The 12,134-nt window shown below is 49.6% G+C and overlaps 1 pseudogene; it reads left to right on the top strand.

The window, feature by feature from the left end:
• The first annotated feature begins 932 nt into the window (after positions 1–932).
• Positions 933–10,796, top strand: LOC118661454 (annotated as a pseudogene).
• Positions 10,797–12,134: the final 1,338 nt, after the last annotated feature.

Raw genomic sequence — 12,134 nt, 5'->3', positions numbered from 1 at the left:
GGGGAGACTAGCCAAACGGCCTAGCAAGGTAACTCGATGTGAAGTGCGGGTGGACAGTGGGGGGCATGTGTGCACTTCGTATATTCTCTTTTAAAAAATGAATTTTTAGTGATTTCAGAGAGGAAGGGAGAGAGAAACATCAATGATGAGAGAGAACCATTAATCGGCTGCCTCCTGCACACCCCACACTGGGAATCGAGCCCGAAACCCAGGCATGTGCCCTGACCAGGAATCGAACCGCGACCTCCTGCTTCCTAGGTCAACGCTCAACCATGGAACCCTGCTGGCTGGGCTGTGTATTGTTGTACGACTCAGCTGGGTGCCGTTTTCCGCACTGCACATAAGCACAGGCAAAATTAGTGTCATGCTCCGATTATTCCCTGACGGGTCAATCCTGTTGGGACAAATTCACAAGTTCAAAGTAAGTGTAAGGGCAGAGCGGACTGCATTGAGTTTGAGATGCCTACTGTCATGCAAGTGGAGATATCGCATAGGCATTTATCTAGAATGCAAGGAAGACATCAAAGATGAAGATATAAATCAAAGAGCCATCAGTTTGGACATATATTTAAATCCACGAGGTCATGCAGGGATGGAGTCCAGACAGAAAAGAGACTCAGGCTGAGGTGCTGCCACACGGAAGGGTTAAGTGAGGAGCAACTGGCGAAGGAACCTCAGAAAGAGCAGTTCGCGACGTAGGAGTAAAGCTGAAGATTGTTCTGGAAACAAAGAGGAATGTGTTTCAAGGGGGAGAGAACAGTCAGCTTTGTTCAATTCTGCTGGTGAATCAAACGAGAGGAGGGCAGACAGTTAATGATGTCGGACTGGTATGTGCAAGCGCTGGTGGCGGAGGGCTGAAGGGAGAAGGGAGGAAAGGAACGGGAGACGAGGCTGGGTAACGCCATCAAGGCTTTGGACACCACAGTAGCCACATGTCTGGACGACCAACCATCGTCCCCCAGCTCTCCTCTACCTCCGCTTCCCAGGGTCTGGGAAGCTCAGCGTCCAAGAACTCCAGCACCTGCCCTGGCAGGATCGGGGAGAAGCCCCGGAAGGCGCAGGCTGTCAGCATGACCGCGCTCATGTGTCCCTGGCCACGGGGTGGGGAGCAGGTGGGGGGAGATCCACTCTGCGCCTGACGCTACCCCTAGAAGCAGAGGCTTCCTGTGACTTCACCACCCTGAGTGTGCTCTGGAGTCTGCCGCCTGGAGGAGGCGCTTTGGGGAAATCAGGCGCTAGTGGAGCCTTGAAAGCTACGCCTCCTACCAACCCAGAGTCGGGAATTAGGGAGTGTCAGGTAAGTCCTGGCCTTCCTCGCCGGAAGTGTGGGTGAGATCCGTATCCTCTAGTGCCGTGGTCGGCAAACTCATTAGTCAACAGAGCCAAATATCAACAGTACAATGATTGAAATTTCTTTTGAGAGCCAAATTTTTTAAACTTAAACTATATAGGTAGGTACATTGTTATTCACTTAATTGGGGTCCTCCTAAGGCTTAGGAAGAGCCACACTCAAGGGGCCAAAGAGCCGCATGTGGCACGCGAGCCACAGTTTGCCGACCACGGCTCTAGGGAATGTCTGCCACGCTTCCTGGTGGATTACTAAGAAAATCAAAGAAGATGATATGTGTAACAAAGCATTTGAAAACCGGTGAAATCACTCAAGCTGAAGGTGATATTACCACCAGCATTGAGCTCTGGGCCAGAACACCTCTTATAATCTGTGGGGTTAATGTGAAACATTAAATTTCTCCTAACCTTTCCCTGAAGTGAGAAAGGCTAGGCCTACATGTTTGCCCGTGCACTTTATTTATGCCACTGCATTTGGCTTGTGGAATTAGCATTCCAGGTCCTGAGATCACTCATTTGTTTAACAAAGGCAATACATGTTCTACGTGCTATTAAATAAAATTAAAAACATAAAGCACCATAAAACTCAATTAAATTCTTCTCAAAGGGCTCTGCAAAGCAAACACTTCCACAATGCCAAAGTAATTTCCTCTCTTGGAGCACAAGACTCGGTTTAAAATGAATATATTGTATGCACAGAAGACTAGATGGCCCGGCTGGCATGGCTCAGTGGTTGAGTGTCGACCTATAAACCAGGAGGTCACAGTTCAATTCCCGGTCAGGGCACATGCCCAGATTGCAGGCTCAATCCCCAGTATGGAGAATGCAGGAGGCAGCCAAGCAATGATCTCTCTCATCATTGATGTTTCTGTCTCTCTCTCCCTCTCCCTCTCTGGAAAAAAAAAAATAAACACACACACACACACACACTAGAGGCCCGGTGCACGAATTCATGCATGGGTGGGGTCTGGCCACCTGCCCCTATGGGGACCGATTGGGGCCGGACCGGTGTTGGGGGAAGGAACGTGGGAGGTTGGCCACTGGCCTCGCCCCCTATGGGGGGGCAACTGGGGGCCGGGCTGGCCAGGGGGAGGGGCTGCAGGAGTTGGGGGGCCCATCGGGGCCCTGATTGGGCTGGTTGGCTGCCGCAATGCACATCATAGCGACCAGTCATTCCATCAGTCTGGTTGCTTGGCTGATAGATATAGATATAGATATAGATATAGATATAGATATAGATATAGATATAGATATATAGATATATAGATATATAGATATATAGATATATAAATAGACTAAATGGTTTTGCCCTATACTGCCATAAGAAGAGCTGGACCCAGGGACTCTATTTTTGAAATTGAATCCAATAAAACTTTTATTCTGGCTTCATAAACTCCGTGCTCTCTTTCCTCTTCCTGCCTCATTTTATTTGTGAAGCTATAATGAAAATTGCTTAATAGAAAAACGTTCTGAGACATGTGAATTCACTTTGAAAGTAGTTCTGCTGTAAAACCTCTTCTTGGCATCAATTTCAATGAGCTGACTCTCCCCTAATCCTTTTGTTTAAAGATGATGGAAACGGGGAGGAGGAAACTCTGAGGTGAGGGGGATGGTTAGAGCTCTCACAGCCTGTGACAGGAAGTCCCAACGGGGCGACCCACAGCCACAGGAAGTGGGGCATCTTTCTTCCCAGAGTCACTGCAGCTGCGCGGATGGGGGCGGCCACATTCCTGGGGTGACCTTCGCTAATTACTCTGACCAACAAAGCCCCAAACTCTGTCCTCAAAGTTGCAAGAGAACGTTCTGATTTTAAAAGAAGCTTTGACTCATTTCTTCGAGGCCAGGCACTGCTGTGGGACCCGCCCCTGCCGCCCCAGGAGCCTCCCGTCCTCCGGTTACCATCGCCTGGGACTGTTCCCAGCACCGGGGGGAGGAGCCTGGGGACACCAGACAGCCTTCAAGTAGAGAAGATCAACCTGAGAGTTTGCCACAGTTTATATATTCTTTTTAAGAATATATATATTTTTTATTGATTTCAGAGAGGAAGCGAGAGGGAGAAATACAGCCATCAATGATGAGAGAGAACCACTGATCGGCTGCCTCCCGCACGCCCCACGCTGGGGATCGAGCCTGCAACCCGGGCCTGTGCCCTGACCCGGAATCGAACCGTGACCTCCTGGTTCATAGGTCGACGCTCAGCCACGGAGCCACGCCGGCTGAGCGGTAGCTTCTTTTATGCATTTGAAATTAAGGGGGGAAGGTAAGGAAGCTGTCATGGAGGCAGGAGATAAGAGTATGTGCTCTCTTAGAGGCCTGGAAGGGGGCATGTCAAAGGTGCTAACCTAGATGCAGACACACTGGCCTGGCCTTGCTTAAGGCAAAGACAAGCCTTTTAGTAAAGAAGCCGTCGGCCTGGGACATAACGACTCCCCCTGAGCTGCCCGTTAGGAATTCATGTTCACATCACCCTGTGAGGCTACTTCCCACAGAACCCCTTCGTCATCCACTGAGGCCGTCTCAGACATTATTTTTAATCTCCACTTCCCTCCCCAGGAAAGTAACCATGAAGGAACTAAGAAGAGTGAGTCATCCCAATATTTAATCTACTGTCTTTGTTGAGAACATGCATTCGACCGAGTTTCTCAAGGTCGGCTCCGCTGACACCTGGGGCCAGGTAACCCTACCAGGCGGGGCTGGCCACCCCCTGTGGGAGGGCAGGTAGGATTTCTGGAGCCTCTCTGGCTCTGCCCACCAGATGCCAGTGGCTCCCCACGCCCCTGCCCCTGTGTCACCACCAAACACATCTCCAGATGTTGTCAAATGCCCCCTGGGGGACAAACCTGCCCCCATTTGGGAACCACTGCATTAGGCACACACACAAGGAGGAGGCATGTCGACGTTCCTGACAAAAGGCAGCAAAGACGAATTTTAAAGGAAAGACTGGGAACCAGAGGTGCAATGCAGAAGGCAGTAGAGGAGAAAGTGGGGCACAAAGGCAGTGCTCTGTGGGGGCACAGGAAAGCGACCGTGTCTGGAGGGCGGGCGGCTGACCTCCCCCTTGCCATCCTGTCCCCTCTCCCCCCCTGCCTGGGGCTCCCAGCACCTGGAGGGCCTTGTGGCAGCTTATGTACAATTTATAACTCTGTGTCCCACTTCTTGACTTGTCATCACTAGCTCTGCTTCTTTTAGTGGCAGCTTCTAGGGGAAGTATTGGCAGAGCTTGTCCTGGATGGGCTTGAGTTGCTAGGCAACCAGGCCTCAGTTTATAGCAGGAGTTACTGAAGGGAATAAGAATTCTGACTTCCTTGCCAACTCCCTTTCCTAATCAGTCCCACTCAGCCCTACTACGTGATTCTCCACAAGCGAAGGGATGACAGAGAGGAGTTCATTTGTCCGCGGCCCCACCCTCGCCTCCATCGGTGCCATAGTGCCTCACTCTGTTTGAGGGGCAATCAGAAGGTTTTATTTGAAGAAAAAGTCCTTCCACTTAAAATGAAAGCATTGGCCATTCAGAGGCTGTAAGAGACTCGCTAGAACAGTGACGGCGAACCTATGACACGCGTGTCAGAGGTGACACGCGAACTCATTCTTTTGGTTGATTTTTCTTTGTTAAATGGCATTTAAATATATAAAATAAATATCAAAAATATAAGTCTTTGTTTTACTGTGGTTGCAAAGATCAAAACATTTCTCTATGTGACACGGCACCAGAGTTAAGTTAGGGTTTTTCAAAATGCTGACCCGCCGAGCTCAGAAGGTTCGCCGTCACTGCCCTAGAACCTCACCCTGCATGCCGTGCCGGGAAGAGCTAAAGGTATCGGAACAAACACGGACAATACCCTCCATCTGCCTTATTACCTGCTATCCCAAGGATTTTGAAATTCTGAAATTTCAGCAATCAAGATTTTGAAAACCAAGATGGTTTTGTGGTTCTAGGAGCCTTTACAGTGATAGCCCCAAGGATGGGGATCAATGGCTTAACAACACCTGAAACCGCCCTTTTTAGTTTGATAGTAGGTTTTATCTCTTCCTGTAAGAATTGGGGAGACTGGGATGGTTTAAGAAAGTACAGCAGACATGTTCAAGGAATAAGAACCAGATACAAAGAATTAAAGAAGGCTCGTTTTCTTACAAGGGCAAGGCCAATGCGTGATTTAATGCATAAAAGGGGAGACGATAACTCATAGGTTAGGTGCTTTGTAGCTGTCATGAATCTTAGAGTCATTTCCTCGTTGCAGTAAACTAGACTGGAAGACTACCGTGTGCCCTTTACTATCCCCTCTTCCCTTCCTCCAGGGGAATAACGTTCCCAACCGGCTTGATGGGTCTCCAAAGGAAACACGGCATTTCCAGTCATCTTCTCTGTGGTTGTTCATCTAAGGCAGCGGTTCTCAACCTGTGGGTCGCGACCCCTTTGGTGGTCGAACGACCCTTTCACAGGGGTGGCCTAAGACCATCCTGCATATCAGACATTTACATGACGATTCATCACAGTAGCAACATCACAGTTATGAAGTAGCAACGAAAATAATTTCATGGTTGGGTCACAACATGAGGAACTGTATTTAAAGGGCCAGAAGGCTGAGAACCACTGACTAAGGCCTGGCTACTACCGGGAACGCGTCTGGTGGGAGAACTCTGCTGCTGGCTGGAGAGCAGAGAGTTGTTGGAGCAGAAGCACCCACCTTAGAACTCCGGGCGAACTCGGTAGCGAAGGCTACTGTGGACAGAGCCACCAGATGAAAAGAGCCTGGGTCCCTCAGGACATGGAGGGCCAGGCCCACCCTGGCCCAACCTCCACATGCAGACATGAGAGACAAACACACATCCATCTTGTTTGGTTCTTTTTAAAAAATAGATTTTTATTGATGTCAGAGAGGAAGGGAGAGGGAGAGAGAGAGAGACAATGATGAGAGAGAATCATGGATCGGCCGCCTCCTGCAGGCCCCACACTGGGGGTCGAGCCCACAACCTGGCACGTGCCCTGACCGGGAATCAAGCCACGACCTCATGGTTCAGCCACTGAGCCATGCTGGCCGAGCTCTTATTTGCTTCTTTATTGAAATGTTTCTGTTGCTCCAGCTTCATGTAATATTAACAAAGAAACCTGGAGAGCGGTCCTTACCCTGCTCTCCCAGCGAAGACACCGAGATTGATGTGTTAAACAACCCAAGGCCATCTGGCGCATCAAGTTCAGAGCGCTCTTTGTTCAATGCCAAAGTCCCTGAGCTCTGCGTGGTGCCATGTTTAGCTGCCGCCGACGTTTAGAACTGGATAGGCCTTTGGGTAGAAGGAAGCTTAGCATTGCTGTTCTCTGATCTGGGACAGGAGAAAAGGCTTTCCTTAGAGGAAGAGTCGGGTAGACCTATGGTACAGCCTGATCCCTCGTAGGAAAAGTCACTCCGCCACCGAGTTTGTATCCACCCATAGATGTGCCTGACAAAGAGGGAAGATTAGAATATTCAGCCTTTTCTTTCTGAACAAATGTTAATGGACATCTCCTAACTCAGTGGTTCTCAACCTTCTGGCCCTTTAAATACAGTTCCTCATGTTGTGACCCAACCATAAAATTACTGTCGTTGCTACTTCATAACTGTCATGTTGCTACTGTGATGAATAGTCATGTAAATATCTGATATGCAGGGTGGTCTTAGGCGACCCCTGTGAAAGGGTCATTCGACCCCCAAAGGGGTCGCGACCCACAGGTTGAGAACTGCTGTCCTAACTGCTAGGCACTGTCTGGCGCTGGGGAAACAGCAAAGGACCAAGGGACGGACACCCTTGCCTTGATAGAGTGGAAGTAGACATAAATGAAACGGTAAAATAATACTATTTTAGATGAAGAAAACTACAGCAGAAAAAGGAGTCAAGGAATGCTGGCGAAGGTGACAAGGAGAGAAGAGGAGGGAAGGGTGCATTTAAGGGAACCGTCAGGAAGGCCTCACTGAGCAGGTGACAGCTGAGCCAGACCCGACTCGAGTTGAAGCGCACGAGGCGGACGCCTGAAGGAAGAGCCCTTCAGGTGGGGGAACAGCCAGGACTTGGCCGTGACCCCGCCGTGCATCCACTGCAGTCAGCACGGCAAAGGGGCGGCGTGCCTGCAGCAGAGCCCGGGGTACAGTTATAAGACAGCGAGGGGGCCCGATGGCGGAGGGCCTGGTGGGCCACTGTGAAGAATTTGGCTTTTCCTGTAAATGACATGAGAAATAGCGGATTCTGACCAGAACACTGAAAAATAGGACTCAAATATTTAAAAAGATACTGTCTGCTGGGTAGAGAACAGCCCGAGAGGTCCGAGAGCTGGAGCAGGAGACCAATCAGAGGCCATTGGCACCCTCCAGGCGAGACGGAGGGCTGGCTCCGGTTCCAGGGATGATGCAGTGAGTGTGGCAGCAGAAAACTCTGACAGACAATAAACCATTGTAAACTCTAGACAGGACGTTTTGAAAACATGTTCAAGGCCCTGGCAAGGGGTCAGAAGCAGGCAGAAACTGGAGAAAAGTCCACCCTTAAAAGTTAGGCGTTCACATAGAGACTGGATCCTGGCACAGTCCTCATGCAGACCTCCCTGCTCCACACAGGTCCGCAGCCTGGACTCAGCTAACCGCATGCTCACGGTGCAGTTGAATAAGTTCTTCTGTCTAATTTATTCACTTGACATTTCGAAAACAAGCACTTATCGAGTATCTTCAGCACAAGGCCCTGTCTCTGCGACCGCAGTGCGAGCGCCCACATGCTTAAACATTCCCCCGAGGTGACCTCCATTAGCAGCATGAACACACACCCCAGGGTCCTTCGTCTCGTCACGCTCCCGGCTGCTCCGCAGACATGCACCGTCCTGATAAACGGCAGCGCTGTTGGAGGTCATATCGGGCCAGAGAAAACACACGCTCTGCTTCTCGCCACTCAGGGGCAGCGAGGACAAAGCTTATCGCTGTTTTGTTTACTTCTTTTTTAAAAAATAAATCTACTGCTCATTCAAGGCTGCAATAAATCGGAGGGAGCTTAACCCAAAGTCCCCTGGACACAGGTTTTCTACGTCAAACAAACCATGACCTTCGCGAGGCATCGCCTTCCCAAACTCACGGTGGTGGGAAAATTCACTCCATCTTTTGGTTGTTTCGTCTCCTTTCTTTCTCTTCACCTCCTTTTAAATTTCATCGTGAAATAGGACTCGGATACAGACAAACACAAACCAAATGCGTGGAAGCGCTCTAACGTTTGGCACCCACGGGTGACTTTCGTCCGAAGCAATTGCTGCCATAGTGTTTGCTTCTGCACTGACTTCCACGTTTATCACCGATCCTCCTACTTTCAGCGGGAGTTTCCTTTCCCTCCATGTATGTTTCCATTTAGTTAGTTATTTATGTCAGTATGGACTCGTGCAATCTAATTTTATTTATGTTGTTGCTCAAATTGTCCCAGATACGGTTACCGAGAGCCCCTTTAGTTGGCTTTAAAAAAACACTTGGCTAGTTTTATTCAATTAAAAAATGAGACAGTTCCTCAGTCACCTCCCTCAGATTGCTGTGCCCACGTCTCTCTCATGTGGGCATTCTAGAGTTGTCTGGGGTTTGGCCTTTATTCAGTAGGTGATGGTGATGAGTGTCAATTTTTTAAAAAGGGGGCCGGGAGCCAGGTGGTGAGGTGTGCACATGAGAAAGCATGCTCTAACGAAGGGGGTGGGGGGCGGGCTGGGCAGGGAAGGCACCCACACTCCAGCCGGTGCAGTGAGTACGGGAGAGAGGGTGGCTCTAAGAGAAGGGAGGTGCTGCAGCACAGGTGCAAGGAAGAGAGGTGAGTGATGCCACATAACACACAGAGGAAAGGTGTGTGGAGGGCTCACTACGCACCAGGTGCTCTGCCAAGCAGAGAGAGAGAGAGAGAGAGAGAGAGAGAGAGAGAGAGAGAGAGAGAGAGAGAGAGAGAAGATTGATTTTCAAGAATTGGTTTACATGACTATAGAGGCTGGCAAGTCCTAAATCAGCAGGACGGGCCAGCAGGCTGAAGATCCAGAGAAGAGCTGGTTGTCCACCAATGTCATCCAACACCTCCCTCACAGCAACATGCAGAAGATTACTGGAGCAGATACAGGCACCGCGGCCCAGCCAAGTCGCCACGTAAAATCAGCCACCACAGTCACTACACTAGTAATTCAGGTTTGTGTTATTTGCAGCCCAAAGCATTCCTGACACACAGCGCTACTTGACATCTACGAACTTCGATACCCCAAACATTTTTGGCCCTCGCTGACCTCAGTAACAACCACACAATGGGTTTCCTCGCTCTTCCTACTTATTCATCTCCTACCTTCCTATCCAAGCTCTGTAACTCTGAAAGTCATGCCATTCCCTTGTATATCAAAGGCCCTAGGAAACACTGATAAATATCTACATGCTTTATTTTTTTCAAATGGTTGTTACGGTATAGATCTGTGATGTCTAACATGGTAGCCATTAGCTATACAAGTGGCAACTGAGCATTTGAAATGAGTGGTTTGAGCTACGTAGGTGCCGGCGGCAGCGACTGCAGCGCATGGCGACCCTGGGACATTCTGCTGGGCGGCCCCAGCCCCAGGACACCCCATGTGCAGTGACGACACCTCCAGGGCGCCTCCAGTAGGCGGTGAAGGCGAAGCAGCTTCTAGGAAGCAAAAGAAGAAAAGCCGGAATGAGGCCTCTGTGTCGAATGGAGCCGGGAAGGCCTGCGAAAAGCCGGCCCCAGAGGAATCCCTCCCAAGCCCGGAGGCCCAGGCGGAGCAGCTGGCTTGGGAACTGGCCTGGTGCGTGGAGCAGCTGGAGCTGGGCCTCAAGATGCAGAGACCCAGCCCGAAGCAGAGGCTCAGATGGAAGCCGGGCGGCGCGAAGCCCTGCGGGCTCTCAAGACTGCAGCCCAATCAGCCCGTGTGCAGCCTGTAGGTGAGGCCACCAGAAAGAAGAGCCGAAGGGTCTGCAGGCCCCGCCTCGAAAGGGGAGCCAGGGCCACCCTGGACGTTCCAGATGAAGAGTTTAGGTTCAATTTCTTTTAGCCTCTCCTCCCATCCTGCAGCTGCCCCCTCCCCAGGGTGTAGGGGTTTGCCTGGAGCTCACTCAGTTGGAGGGATGTGGGGCTGGTCTGTTAACCTGGTGCCTGGCTGCTGGTCAGACGTGAGGCCAGCATATTGAATACTGTCTGACAAGCACAAGGCCCCGTATGTAGGTTTTCAGATGAATGGTTCCTGCTGCTGGAAGAGGGAGGTCTACCTAAAAAGGCTTCTGCAGTAAACTGGTGTCAGCATGTTGTAGGAACGTCTTGCTCAGTTTTCAGGGTTAGGTTATGTGGCTGAGGGTGAGAGGGAAGCTGCATAATTGCACATTGGTGCTCACTTCGGAAAGGCATGCTGTTACACTGGATGGTGCTTAGGTAAAGAAAAAAATAGTAAAAATAAAAACAAAACAATAAAAATGGAAGAAAAAAAAAAGAAATGAGTGGTTTGACTTGAGGTGTGTTGTGAATATGGAATACACATTGAATTTTGAACTGTTAACCAAAGAAAAAATGTAAAATATCTCAATAATATTTTATATTGATTTCATGTTGAAATGATTAGATTTTAAATGCATGGGGTCAAATAAAATATATTAAATATTAGAGGCCCAGTGCATGAAATTTTGCACGGGTAGGGTCCCTAGGCCTGACCAGCGATCAGGGCTGATCGGGCCCTTCTGGCTGCCAGCTAGGGCCTCCCTTCCCCAGCTGCCAGCAGCCAGCAGGGGCCTTCCTTCATTCCGCACCACCTCCTGGTGGTCAGCACATGTCATAGCGAGCGATCGAACTCCTGGTCTCCCGGTTGAACTCCCAAGGGGGCAATTTGCATATTAGGCTTTTATACAGAGAGATAGTATTCACATTAATTTCACTTGATTATTTTTACTTTTTTCATGTGGCTTTCAGAAAATTTAAACTTACTTAGTGAATTGCATTTGTGGCTCACATCCTATTTCCATTGGGCAGGGCTGGTGTACACATAGAGAGACTGTTCTGAGGAATTCACTGTCATTTTTGTAACTGTTTGATCAATACCACATGCACATTCCACTTGGAATTTAAAATTTTATCCAAAAATACAAGTTGACATTATTTGTTTTATATATATATTTAAAGGGCTAGCTGGAGAATTGTTCAGAATTCAGAAAAAAAATAAAAATGATAATGAAAAGTCCTCTGTGCAGTGAGAGGGTTGTAAGAACAGAGAATCAGCACTTTGTGTCCAAAAAGTTTAGCAATTTTCCCAGCTCACTGAATTGTGGGAACTCAGATTTTCCGAGGAATAAATATGCTATTTTTAACATTTTTATGATACTATTTGTCACAGGCTGTCCCCTGAGAGCACCAACAATCAATTTCAAACAGAACCAACCACAAACATTTCTGCACATGAAAGCTGGGCCATCTGTCTGCTCCCACCCGTCCCCATCAGGCGCATCCGTCTACTCGATACGCAAGCCTCCGAGAGCCTTCGTCCCACTTCCCACACGGGACGGAGAGGCTGAAACCATGGCCAAGGGGCAGCCCTGCCCAGAGTGCGTCCAGGGCTTGCCTGGCCCCTCGCTGAGACTGGAGCCCCTCCTGAGGGAGCATGTGCTGCGTCCCAGCGATCCCCCTGCCGTGGTGTGGGGTGCGTGTCCCCTAGTGGGAGAGGAAAGCTTTGGTCTAGAACAGTGGTTCTCAACCTTCCTAATGCCGCGACCCTTTAATACAGTTCCTCATGGTGTGGTGACCCCCAACCATAAAATCATTTTCGTTGC

This window comes from Myotis myotis, unplaced genomic scaffold, assembly GCF_014108235.1.
Source record: "Myotis myotis isolate mMyoMyo1 unplaced genomic scaffold, mMyoMyo1.p scaffold_m19_p_8, whole genome shotgun sequence".
NCBI lineage: Eukaryota > Metazoa > Chordata > Mammalia > Chiroptera > Vespertilionidae > Myotis > Myotis myotis.
The sequence above is the reverse complement of the archived record's forward strand: the minus strand, read 5'-3'. Positions and strand labels throughout refer to the sequence as shown.